Source organism: Leptidea sinapis, chromosome 11, assembly GCF_905404315.1.
Source record: "Leptidea sinapis chromosome 11, ilLepSina1.1, whole genome shotgun sequence".
NCBI lineage: Eukaryota > Metazoa > Arthropoda > Insecta > Lepidoptera > Pieridae > Leptidea > Leptidea sinapis.
Genome location: NC_066275.1, coordinates 9,508,075 through 9,521,274, shown reverse-complemented (window position 1 = coordinate 9,521,274; position 13,200 = coordinate 9,508,075). Strand labels below are relative to the sequence as shown.

Here is a 13,200-nt window from a genome sequence, read left to right as displayed (position 1 = left end):
GCGTATATTCGTAGAGACGTCGCTTCATTGTGTGTTTTCTACCGCATTTATCACGGGGAGTGTTCCGAAGAGCTGTTTAACCTGATTCCTGCCGCCGAATTCCACCTTCGCACGACACGCCACAAGTATTCAAGGAGCTTTCTTCAACGTACTACAAAGCTGTGGAATGGGCTTCCTTGTGTGGTGTTTCCGGGACGATACGACATGGGTACTTTCAAAATCAATGTGACAATCCTAAACATAATCTAAACGGCAAGCCATAATAGTATCCTATAACTGAAGCTTAGAAATTTAAATTGGATTATAACATAAAACTCCATATTTGTCCCTTACAGTATGGTTAAAAGCGTAAATACCTATATATACCAACAGATAAATGCTCGAGGAATGTTTAAAGTACAAGAATATCCACTTACCAAAAAAAATGAGCTTTCAACCAATCAGAGAAAAGCAAACCCGTTTCTTTATCGAGTTATATCGATATGTTTCATCCAATGTTATTTTTATAACTATAAACATGGATCCTGATGAACGAACGCAATATAAGGGCACCTTCACACACATCGATTTAAGTTAATATACGTGTTACTTAACTTGTAATAGCAATCAAATTCGAAATAGCTTTGCTAACTATGATGAAACTTATAGCTTGTTTATAAACGTTTACTTATACTAGTCACTTGTACAGTTAAAAATTTCTGCTTTGGGTAAAATTTGATAGAATCATACTTAATTACATACTTCTCGAGAATTTTCGTTTTAAGCCTGGTTGTACACACTTATTGTAGAAAAAACTATAGGCTTAGTTACTTTTTTTAAAAAGAAATTAATAAATATTGACATATCCTCACTAAGTATTAGTTTATATAAAAGAAAAGTAAGTGATGCTTGTTTAAAATGTTTTTTCTTCTTTTTATATTTTTTATTAGATGTTTAATGTGGGTAACAATGTAAATGTTAGTTTTTAAGTGAATATTTGTGAAATATATTTAACGAACGTCCTTTTGCTTTGTAATTTTAAGTTTGTGTTTAATTTAAGCTGATTTTTAATTAATTTAAACTTTTTTTATTATATTAAAAACTGTTTGATTTCCTAAATAAATTAAAAAAAAGTCACGAGCCGTTAAAGCCGCTTACCTTACGGTAAAAGCGATACGGCCCTCTCATTGAAATGAAATGAAATTTTATTTGTAAGAAACTTTGTACATAAGATGTTAACATAATATTATTGATAATACAATATGTATCGTCAATTGACATGCAAAATCTATATATACCTGTAAGAGCTATCCACGTATATAGTCACTCATCACGATATCTCTGGAACCATAAGCCGTAGAGACTTGAAATTTGGTAGGAATATTCCTTTCGCCGAGTAGAGGTCAGCTAAGAACGGAATTTACGAAATTCCGCCTGTAATTTTTTTTTATTATGAACAGAACAACGTCTGTCGGGTCAGCTAGTATGTTATAAAATTGTCTAAATACCATCACACTACTGTTATACTGAAACATGTCGGATTTCACAATGCTATTATTTATACATATTTATAAAAGAAAATTTATTGGATTAGGCGTTACTTTGCGGAAATCCATAATTGTACAAATGATTTAAGTTTTCTTTAGTGTTAATTCTGCCAATATTTGTTTTTAAAACAATTCGACACGTGTTTCGCCTCTACACGAGGCATCCTCAGGACCTGTTGTCTCGCCAGTCTCGTGCCAGATTTTGGCGACACCTATGTATAATGTTAACAAATTCAAGTTCATAAAGGTAAATAATTTAATTCGCAATGGAACCCTCTTAACTGCACAAAAAGACCTCCCACTGGTAAAAATAATCTGTAAAATAAAAATTCTTATTTAAATCCTGATAAAAAATTATTGAAATATAATGCAATCAAACCCATAAAAGACCACTAAAATTGGACCGAATCATAAGTTCGTTACACCCGCGCCAACACCGTATGAAGGGACATTTTCGGGGCGGCGTGGGAGCCAAATGAGAAACGGGTTGAGCAGGCAGACACAGTCGTAAACATTCAGAATTAGTGCTCCGACTAACAGGCAAAGAAAAAAAAAACAAGTTAAATTTAGAAGCGGTTATCCCAAGCGCAGCTAAAAGCATTCTGAGATCGGTAATTGAAGATCTGTTGAAATTCGAGCCCTTTACTGTTTTGATATGTTTGTGTAGATACCATTTCATTAATTAAATTTAATTTATTGATTCTAATACTATTATATATACTCATACGTAAAAGTGATCTTTTACGTGATTGCTACTTACCTACAAGTTCTGAAAGAACAGTGGGAGGCTCCTTTGCACAGGAAGCCGGCTAGATTATGGGTACCACAACGGCGCCTATTCCTGCCGTGAAGCAGTAATGTGTAAACATTACTGTGTTTCGGTCAGAAGGGCGCCGTAGCTAGTGAAATTACTGGGCAAACGAGACTTAACATCTTATGTCTCAAGGTGACGAGCGTAATTGTAGTGCCGCTCAGATTTTTTGGGTTTTTCAAGAATCCTGAGCGGCACTGCATTGTAATGGGTAGGGCGTATCAATTACCATCAGCTGAACGTCCTGCTCGTCTCGTCCCTTATTTTCATAAAAAAAAAGAACAGTGCCTCCGCTAGCGCGCGGATAGCCTAGCCTAGGTACTTACAGGTTTTTTCGAAATGACGCTATAGAAAATATATTTATTAAAGTGAATTTATCATGTGAACCGTGCGGTTGTGAAATACAAGGCATCATAGGGGTGCAGATGAAATTTATTTACTCTCTTTCTATCTATCTCTTCTATACTTTGTCGAGGTGAAATTCCACTGCTGTTTGAACAATTCCAGAACTTTTCACTGTTTGAGTTGATTTAGTGTATTCGTGCGCGGGACCCGCCATCACAGCACTTTTAAAATGGTTATAAAGATACTACTTTTCCTGGAATGAGAAGCTTTAATATATAATATATTGAGAAGATAATAATATACGTACACTAAAGAGAGTAAAAATTTAATTATATCATAAGTAAGCATGTCGACATTAATAAAAAAAAGTTCAATTATTAATTTAAAAAAGTTCATTTGTTAATTCATAAAACGGACAATTACGTTCACAAGCTTAACAATCATGAAAAATTCATGAATAATTATTTATATTTGTCGTAAAATTATCTGAACGGCTATAAATATTCTGGCAACAACTGCCATCGCACATGCATATCTATACCAAGTGTTGTACGGGTGATTGTTGACTATGTATCGATGATTTCACTTATCGATTAATTATAGTTTATATACTTAAGTTATATCGACAAAAACCAAATTTCAAAAAACTTTTCTGACCTGCTTGGTAATTACTCAATAATTATTGCAATTTTTTTATACGATGCTTTGTGATGATCACCATGATACTAAAAAAAATATTTGTATCTTTCCGGCCGAAACAACACAAAATAAGTTCAATTGTAGTTTTCCTTAAGCTTGTGCATCCATTTAAAACATATTAGAAGATATTATAAAATTAAGAGATCTTAAGAAATAATACAGATAAGATGAAATGGAATACAAACATGTTTGTAGAATTATTTCAGTCTCAAAAAATAATAATTGTAGAGGCTGCCCCCCAGCTAGGTGATACAGGAAGTTAAGTCAACTTTCTAGAATGAATCTCATGAATAATCGTAAAATATTACCAACCTTCACAGACCATTTCCTCACAACTATGATTTAGCCAAAATTATATGTACCAGAACATCCGGGGGAAGAGCGTTTTTTATTATTTATGTAATATTTTGCAATTTTTTAAATCAGAAGGGTGGGTCCCCTCACTAAAGGGTGAGCCACGAATGAATGAATTTATTGTCCTCTGTAGATAAACATATCAATTTGTTGGAGCATTGTTAGATACATGAATGTGATACAATTGTGGACGATACTAGTTCAGTATAGATGAAGACCTTACGCGATGCACTGGAGTTAAGAGAGAGTTTTGTTTAATTAGTGATTGATAAACTATAATCGAAGATATCGCGAAAAACAGAAATGTGAATGCGAGAAAATTCAGAGTCTGTTTGCCTGGTAAGTATTTTGGTTATTAATTTGTAATTTTAAGAGATAACATCAATATATCTATCGCGCTCACCGATAGGGACAAAATCAGTGCGAAAAGTACAACCCTATATTTCCTCCTTCAAAAAAATCAAATCATAACTCAATTAAGAAATGGAATGGTAAGGAAATATTAAGAAAAACATAAAAAATTGGACCATTTAGGTGTATATTATAAATACGCTGCCGACCTCGTGCCATGAATAGGTAAAAAATAAACAAAGTTCAAATTCGACGCCACCATGCGCATCCGCTAACCACTTCCTTGATAGAAAAAACCTGCATTAGGTAAACCATATGTAGTTACAACGAGCGATTCTATACGTGAATCGATCGAAATCCGAGCGAATAAAATCGATTTTACCCCAAATCGAATAGTCGTAAAACGTTGGTAGCTGTTTTAATGATCGAATTGTTTACAGGGCGGCGTCACTAGTGTAAACGCTTGTCGATAATTGATGATTTGATTTACAACATCACTAAACAACCATACATCGATCACATTGCTTCGAATACTTCCTTACAATGCTAGAAGCTATTCTATTTCTAGTATGTAGGTTGTATTTTTACTAAAACGTTCCAATGATTTTAAGGCTATTTCTAAATTTGAGCAAAAGGGATGGGACAGTGTTTAAAGTATCGATGCTTTATTCTACAAAAAGCTTGCATGGAGGCTGCTTCGAATAAGACAACAATGTAATCTCTGAAAACGCTTTGTTTTAAAAAAAATCCACTGAGTAGACTTTACACTTACCATTGAAAAATGGTGTTTACCATTTTCTATGCCTGGTTACATTTTGAAAAGACATATCATATTCATGCTACCAATATATCTGTTTTAATAAGAACGCCATAACTTCCATAATTTTCGTCAAATTTAATGATTTAAGCAGCACTTCAATCTTAATTTAACGAAAATGACAGATTTTCCCATCAAATTATGAAGATCTACCCGTTCAGCTTCCTTAGGTACACACATAGACGCCATACACTATTGTAAGTTTATTAGAGTATTTTCTTTGCTTAACGCGAGTGTTACACATTTAAATAAAACACTTTTAAATGATTAAAACGCGTGTAATTGTAACAGTTTTACATTAGATGTTTGCGTAAAAAGTTACATTTTTATTTTAGTTAATCCGACGTTTCAAGACCTTTCCAGATCTCGTTTTCAAGGGTACTGCAGATGAAGTGAGTCAAAGATAGTATTTGTCATAGTTGTCATTATGAAGTTTAGCGCCATTTATTTCCTCGGAGGTGGTATTTGCTGTACACAGATAGTTTTTGGCAAAATTTACTGACAGTGTCCTCTTCTTATATAGTGACCCATAACTACACGTACCAAAAAAGAAACCGTTACAATTACACGCGTTATAATCCTTTAAAAGTGTTTTATTTATTAGAGTATTTCAGTTTGTTCGCTTATTGATTGCGATACATAGGCACGGGTCATCAATTCTTAAAAATATGTAACAATACTTCAGTGCAGTATTCTGATTTACATAAAATATGAAAATAGAAATTATTATATAGTAATTATAAATTTACTACTAGATAAATATTTTCTAGGAAAAAAATGGTGTTGAAAAATAAACGTGTACTTATTATGAAAGTCATAACGGTTCGATGCTGTCGTGTGGATGTTAAAATTATGAAAAATTAATGAAAAAATATTTTAAACTTATGTAAAACACTGCATAATATTTTGAAATCTAATATAATCATTAAATTATAGTGAATTTTACTAAGATTGCATTCCCTTAGTCGCCGTGAGCCGACTTTACCCAAACGAGCATTACATAACCGAGTGTGACAGCTGTAGCTTAATGAATACTCAAAATAAAGTGTACAGCGCGCCTAAAAAATTTTTCACTACAAAATAACCTTCATCATAAAAATCGTAACCAAACGAGTTTCTTATGAATTCTATGATTTAAAGACAGTATTACTACGTTATTGGTTTCTTTGTGATTAGTATTGAACAATTTAATTGTGTTTAATCTGCTACTATTATGTCACAATAATACTTATATTGCAAAATAAAATCGTTATACCTTCTTAAAAATAAATTAAGAAGGTACATAATCAAAAACTTGTATTACCATAAAGTCAGAGAGATATTTTTGTATTTTAATACCTACCTATTTCATTATCTTTTTTATTAAGTTTATATTGTTTTATATCAAAATATTTTAGAAAGACGTAATTAGTCTATGTAAAATAATTGTCTTTAAGTGATTATGTACAGTATCCATTGTATTAGATTTTAAGCTTATGGTAAATAAAGACCTTTATAAACTAAAAAAAAAACTAACTATGAATTCTAAAACAATTACATCAATGGCTAAACTTATTATATAACAGTTCCAGTTAACTGGAAGTTCCATATAACAATGAAATATTTACAAATACACCGCAAAGTCATTAAAAAAGGCATAATCAGGTAATTTAAAGGTCGCCGACCGCTACTACTACTCTACCCATAAACCTGCAAACGCTATAAATTGTATTCGATACACAATGAAACAATTGAACTTGTATCGGTTCTATATGACATTTTCGTGCCAGCTTATAAAGAAATATTTCTTCCGCGTTTTAATCGATTCGATATACCTACACAATTTACGGGCAACTCAAAGTGGCAATACTAATAATTGTTACACTAGAAAAAGCATGCGGCACTTCACATATATGTAATTATTGAAGTGAAACTTCTATAGAATCGTTGTGATTTGAAAATTCATGAAACGAAAAAGCGAGACGATAGAGCCATACTAAATGTATACGATTCAGCCTGCGAAAGAATGAGATGGTACCAGGCGATCATAGTTGAAGCAGAGATTGTCTTAAGCATAACGCGAGTACACCTTAATATATTCTGACGTCATGCGCACAACGTATTACTACATAGACACCAGGAGAACATAAATATGGTAGCGGTAATAGTAATGCCTTTCATAGAGGTTGAAATCATATTGTGTCATCCTAGCAACACGTAAACAAAATTCTGTTCCTTGTTGTCTCGGTTACCGTAATTACCTACTTATTGTTAAATTTTTACAGTGTCATTTGCTAAATGAAGTATTAAAGGGGGATTTATCGACTAACTTCACGCTGTCAGAAAATTAACTCGCTGTTCTTGTGTTCTTGCCCATCGTAGATATTGTCATATTTTACCAAAACCTGCCAAGGGAAGGATAACTTCAAAAGTATGCAGGGTGCAACTAATTTAACCCTAAAAAACCTTCTTTTATATAGACCTGCATAACAATAGCCTTATAATCCATAGACGCCAAGTAAAATACGAACTCTTTAAAATACCACATTATAAAAATAGATCTAATTACAGAGTAGCCAATAGAAATTGTTTACGATATGGTGTGACCGTTCCCTGACCAATGAACTTTCAGTATCCGGCGCCCGCTCACCTCGGTTAGTTGACTGAATTGTTTTCGTTGCGAATATGTAAGAAGTATTAAAAATGACGCCAAAAAGAATTCTAAAGGAACCAATTTTGAGGAAATAAATGCCTTTCATGTCTTTTTATAAATTAATTATAGCATAAACACATAATCGGATTGAGTACGGCCGAACCATCGGACAAGGTCCGGTGCCATACTTTGCGCCAGAGTTTCCATGGTATATTTCATAGCCCATCGCATAAAATTATTATTATTACCATCCAGACCATATCGAGTACGACGCCGGGCCAATTGCTGCAAGGCGCTGTTTAACCTGATTCCTGCCGCCGAATTCCACCTTCGCACGACATGCTACAAGTTAGGATATCATCCTCGCCATCTGGATGAGTGGCGGTCCACAGTGCGGTTTTCAAGGAGCTTTCTTCCACGTACTACAAAACTGTGGAATGAGCTTCCTTGTGCGGTGTTTCCGGGACGATACGACATGGGTACCTTCAAAAAAAGCGCGTACACCTTCCTTAAGGGCCGGCAACGCTCTTGTGATTCCTCTGGTGTTGCGGGAGATTGTGGGCGGTGGTGATCACTTAACAACAGTACGCTCGTTTGTCCTCCTATTCCATAAAAAAGGCGCCCACCGAACCTTCCTATCGTCCGGCCGTACCAAATCCGACCATATGTTAAGACCATAGAGGTATTAGGAGACCAGAAGTTGTAAGGCCAATGCTACATATTACCTATTCTGCTACTTCTAAAATAAAAATCCTTTACAACAAGTACTTATTAGCCATTCAGTACTAAGTTTATGATGACAATAAAGCAATAAATAACATCGTATCAATGCGAAGTATGAACCAGTCCCTCGCCATGCGTTCTTGACCTCGTAACGTTGTAAATACTGTTTTATATCTAATAACTTGTAGCCATGGTCAGTTTTATGGTATGCTAATGTTCGTTGATGAAAATGAACGTTTAATTGGTGCTATTTTGTTTGAAATGGAAGTTAAAAGAAATGTTGCGCCTACTTGAGTTTATAGTTTTTAGTTTTGAACGGCATTTAAAACGGTTAAGCATATTCTGGGACAAGCGTAGGTACACTAATAAACATACAGTAATGTTTTGGCGTAGGTTACAGAAGGATGTGTAAATTGTAATATTCAAAAAATATTTTCTTATTACGAATATATTTTTTATTTTTTATGTCTGTATTTATAACCAAACTACTGAACGACAGATCATTTACTTATACATACTTTGCAATTAATGTTTCTATCTCTCTTTCCCTAAACTCTCAAGCAGAACTACTCGCAATTCCCAGATATCTTAAGCAGAGAGATTATAAGTAGGTATTTTGTCATTTTTTTTATGGAAGAGTAGGACAAACGAGCGTACGGGTGACCTGATGTTAAGTGATCACCGCCGCCCATATTCTATTGCAACACGAGAGGACTCACAAAGCATTGCCGCATTTTTGAAGACACCCAAGTCATATCGTCCTTTAAACACCACACAAGGAAGCTCATTCCACAGCTTGGTTGTACGTGGGACAAAGTTACTTGAAAACCGCACTGTGGAGGACCGCCATACATCCAGATGGTGGGGATGATATCCTAACTTGTGGCGTGTCGTGCGAAACTGGAATTCGGCGGCAGGAATCAGGTGAAACAGCTCTTCGGAAGGCTCTCCGTGAAAAATCTGGTAGAATATGATGATGCAAGTGATCCTAATAGCGAAGAAATCATTTCGGACATTGAACTAATAACTGTCACCTTTGCCCAATTATCATTCTATTTCACTCATGCAGTGGCGGACAACGGGTGCACTTTGAAGAGGGCAGTAACATAGTTCAACCTACCCAAGTTTAGAAGTTTCTACACCAAAATTTACAATCTGCAAAAAAAAAAAAAATTTAGTTTATATGGTCCGTAAATACTGGTAATAACTTTATAATGGTTAAAATTAAAACGGATTAACCTACTGAATATATAAAATGTTATGTCATCTTTTATAAGTTTTTAAATGAATGTAATTAAGCTTTTAAAAGTCTAAGCACTTACGTTTTCTTTATCAGTAGAAGCAATAATGAATAATTTTCTTTATTAAGAGGTAATCACAAGAAAACAACTGACTTCAAAAACCCTATTCCAAAACAATAGACATAATATGCACTTAAAAGTATAAAAAAAAACTGCGAATTTCTATACAATCTAATTAATTAATCTAATTCTAGTTACGATTACGGACCACACGCGAAGCACCAGCTTTCAAATAAAAAAAGAATTATCACAATCGGTTCACCCAGTCGAAAGTTTTGAGGTAACAAACATAAAAAATACTGACTGACTTGAGAACCTCCTCCTTTTTTGAAGTCGATTAAATAGGTATATATTTTTAAATAAGAAACAACATCTTTTATGTACTTATACCTATAAATTATCTGCCATTATTTGCTTGAGTTACTATAAAGCGGTGCACTAAGATGTCTCTCGCAAACAGTAAAATGTGCACTTAGTAAAGATTATCTTGCCGTGGTGTTGTAAATAACAGCAGTAAGTGCAGGTTAAGTTAATTTATACTTACCTAGGTACTTATCGGGTCCTCTGATAGTTTTACATATGCTTTAGGTATATAGGCACCTACTATAATATTTATATTAATTGCGGCTTATTTGTACAGGTTGCAATGGGGAAGTACTTAAGGTTACTGGGTGTCAGGGGTTTATGCACGCATATCATATAGGTAATTAGGCAGTGCCTACCTCGTGGTAAACCTAAATAAATATACCTACGGCCTTACAAATAAAATTGGCATAAAGTTATAACTAAGCATAAACCAAGAATATGTAAAATGTTTACAAATAGACATTTCGCTTACGAATGGTTTGTTCGGACGTATAACGTTTCCCGCGTTTATTTGCAAGGCAGCTTGTCATTAGGAAAACTTCAGAATTATCATTGTATTGACAGTGTTATCAACGATATTGTAAACATTTTGCATTTTCTTTGTTTATCATCAGTTATAACTTTATACCAAGTTTATTTGTAAGGCCGCTAGTGTTTAAGTTAATTTAGTTTGATTTGATTCCGTTATTTTATAACCAAACATTAAACAACCTAATAAGATTTTTCCTTACGCTAGATATTAATTACCTAAGGTAAGCTATCTCTAGGTTGTATATTCCAAAGCTCAACTACGACTAGTTAGATATATAGTGCCTGCCTAGCTAGAAACCTAATGCACTTCCCTGCTGGGTGTGCAAGCATTATTGTCTTTTGGTTTTGAAGGGCACCAGTGGCGTAAGCTACGCCTTGGTGTGGCCCCTTATAAAAATTTGCTAGTGGGCGAGGGTCCATGAGTTTATGAGGATGAAGGGTAAAGATTTCTCACAAAAAAAAGTGTTTGCATCATTTTTTTTATTAATATTCATCATAATTATTATCCATCTGTCACTTTTTCCAAATTTTTTACGCAAAATTCTAATTAAATATACTCTGCCTTTTTTTTGGCAAGCAGCAAAAGTGTTTATTAATTTTTGCTGACACACGTCGGGGGCCCCCGTATAAATGATATGACAGATATGGCGGTAGCTACGCCCTTGAAGGGCACCATAGCTACCTAGTGAATCATCTACTCTGCGACTGCGGCCCACTAATGTATAAGCGTAACACAATCTTTGGTGACTGCTTCGTGCCACCAGATGGTGTTTGCAACACTCGCGTCAAGGAGATACTCCGGTTCGTAAAGGCAGCAGGGCTTGACGACGAGCTTTAGTATGAGTGGCGAACACAATAGTTCAATTTTGGACGCGGTGTTACTAGTAATCTTTAGGACTAGGAAATAGCCACCCTCTTCAAATAATAATACCTAGTGAAACTAATGGGCTACCGAAATAGTTAGTTATCAGTGAAATAACGATGCCTTTTGGATTCAATTCTGGTTTCAATCAAGAATCCTGTATTATAATAGAAAGTGTATCATTTATCATGAGATGAACTTCTACTTCGTCTTGTAAATTTTTCTCATAATCAAAATAGCTATATTCATACATAAGTATTTTTTTAAATCTAGTTGAATGGAATTGTTTTATCGCTTGATAAATAATTAATATAAATATCGGTATTTTTTCGTGGAGAAATAGTTTTCGTAACTTTTCACTTTCTAACTAAATTTGAAAATGAATTTTTAGGTAGGTACCACAGCACTTCTATCTTCAAGAACCTAGTGTGCAGGTAGGTGGGTAATAGGTTGGTACCAACATACCTTTATAAATTTGTTGCAGCATGCGTCCTAACAAAAATAAGCGTAAAACTTAATTATGCCACAAAATGCCAACTTTGCTATAAGTCTAAGTAAGTACATACCTTTATGTTACGATACATACCTATAGTTTTTTCAAAATATTATATGTACCTACAAAATTAGAATTGTTTTTTTTTGTTTCAGATAATATTAAAATGATTTGAAAAAGAAGAATAAGAACTATTAGGCTGCAGTAATTATTTTGGTAAGTTACACTCTAATATTAATTGGATACATATATAATAATTACGTGTAGCATATCACTAAGCTTAGAGTATCTATTTATATAAAAATGAATTGCTTTTCGTTAGTCTCGCTAAAACTCGAGAACGGCTGGACCGATTTGGCAAATTTAGGTCTTGAATTATTTGTGGAAGTCCAGGGAAGGTTTAAAAGGTGAATAAATGGTCAAAAATGCTGCTAAATTAAATCATGATGACTTTGATGTGTCCATACATAATTTCTATGAGAGAATTTATTGACGCACGGTTTGACAGTTCTGCTGTGAAACAATTTCATTACGACAGCAGGGTGCATATTTTACTAAGTAATTTTTTATTTTACTGACAAATTCATATAAAAATATTATTTTATTTATTATATAGACAGAACAACGTCTGTCGGGTCAGCTAGTAATTGTATATTGTTGACTTTATTTACTCTGATATTTTTAACACCATCCCTTTATGAAGCTTTTAGGTAAGCACGCGTCAAAGATTCTTAATACGCCTTACGATACGATTTTTCATCCATATACCAAACGTATATAAAACCATATCTATTTTGTCGATTAAATTTATCAGTTCAGTATCATATTACAATAATTTGAACCGCAGCCATGTGAGTTTTATAAATTCCCCTTCTCAAATATCAAACAAAAACAGCAAAAAGAATTCGCCCAATCCGAGAGAGATAGCGGTTCGCCCATTCAATAAGCAATATCAAAGTTAATCATGGGGGAAAGAGATGGGATGATAAACAAATATGGCTGCACAAGAAGTATGGCATGAGTTTCAAGTGTTGATAGCTGACACGCACACAAAGATTTGTATTTGTGTGCGTTACATTTAGACATGATTATGTCAGTTGTAGTGAACAATTGGTAGGACGATTATTTTTCACTAAACAAATTTTAGTTTCATGATATTAGGTAGATTATTTTTATAATTTTAACAATTGATATACATTTTACAAAAATTGCTTATTAAAAAACTACTTTTAAAAAAACCGACTTCAAATACGAAAAAGTATAAAATAACTTATAAAAGGTTTATTTCAATACACCTAATATGTAAACCATTAATATTAATCGAATACCTACTATTATTTGTATGTGCTAGACGAAGCTATCCCGCTCTAAGTCACGCGTGGCGAGTGT

General features: G+C 33.8%; 1 protein-coding gene across 4 annotated transcripts in view; it reads left to right on the top strand.

The window, feature by feature from the left end:
• Window positions 1-13,200, top strand: part of LOC126966867 (homeobox protein abdominal-B-like) — a 165,909-nt gene that overhangs the window by 98,213 nt on the left and 54,496 nt on the right. For all 4 annotated transcript variants that reach the window (XM_050811143.1, XM_050811141.1, XM_050811144.1 and 1 more), the window contains one exon: window positions 11,967-12,027. The gene's annotated coding sequence lies outside the window, so the exon portion shown is untranslated. The remainder of the gene's footprint in view (window positions 1-11,966; window positions 12,028-13,200) is intronic.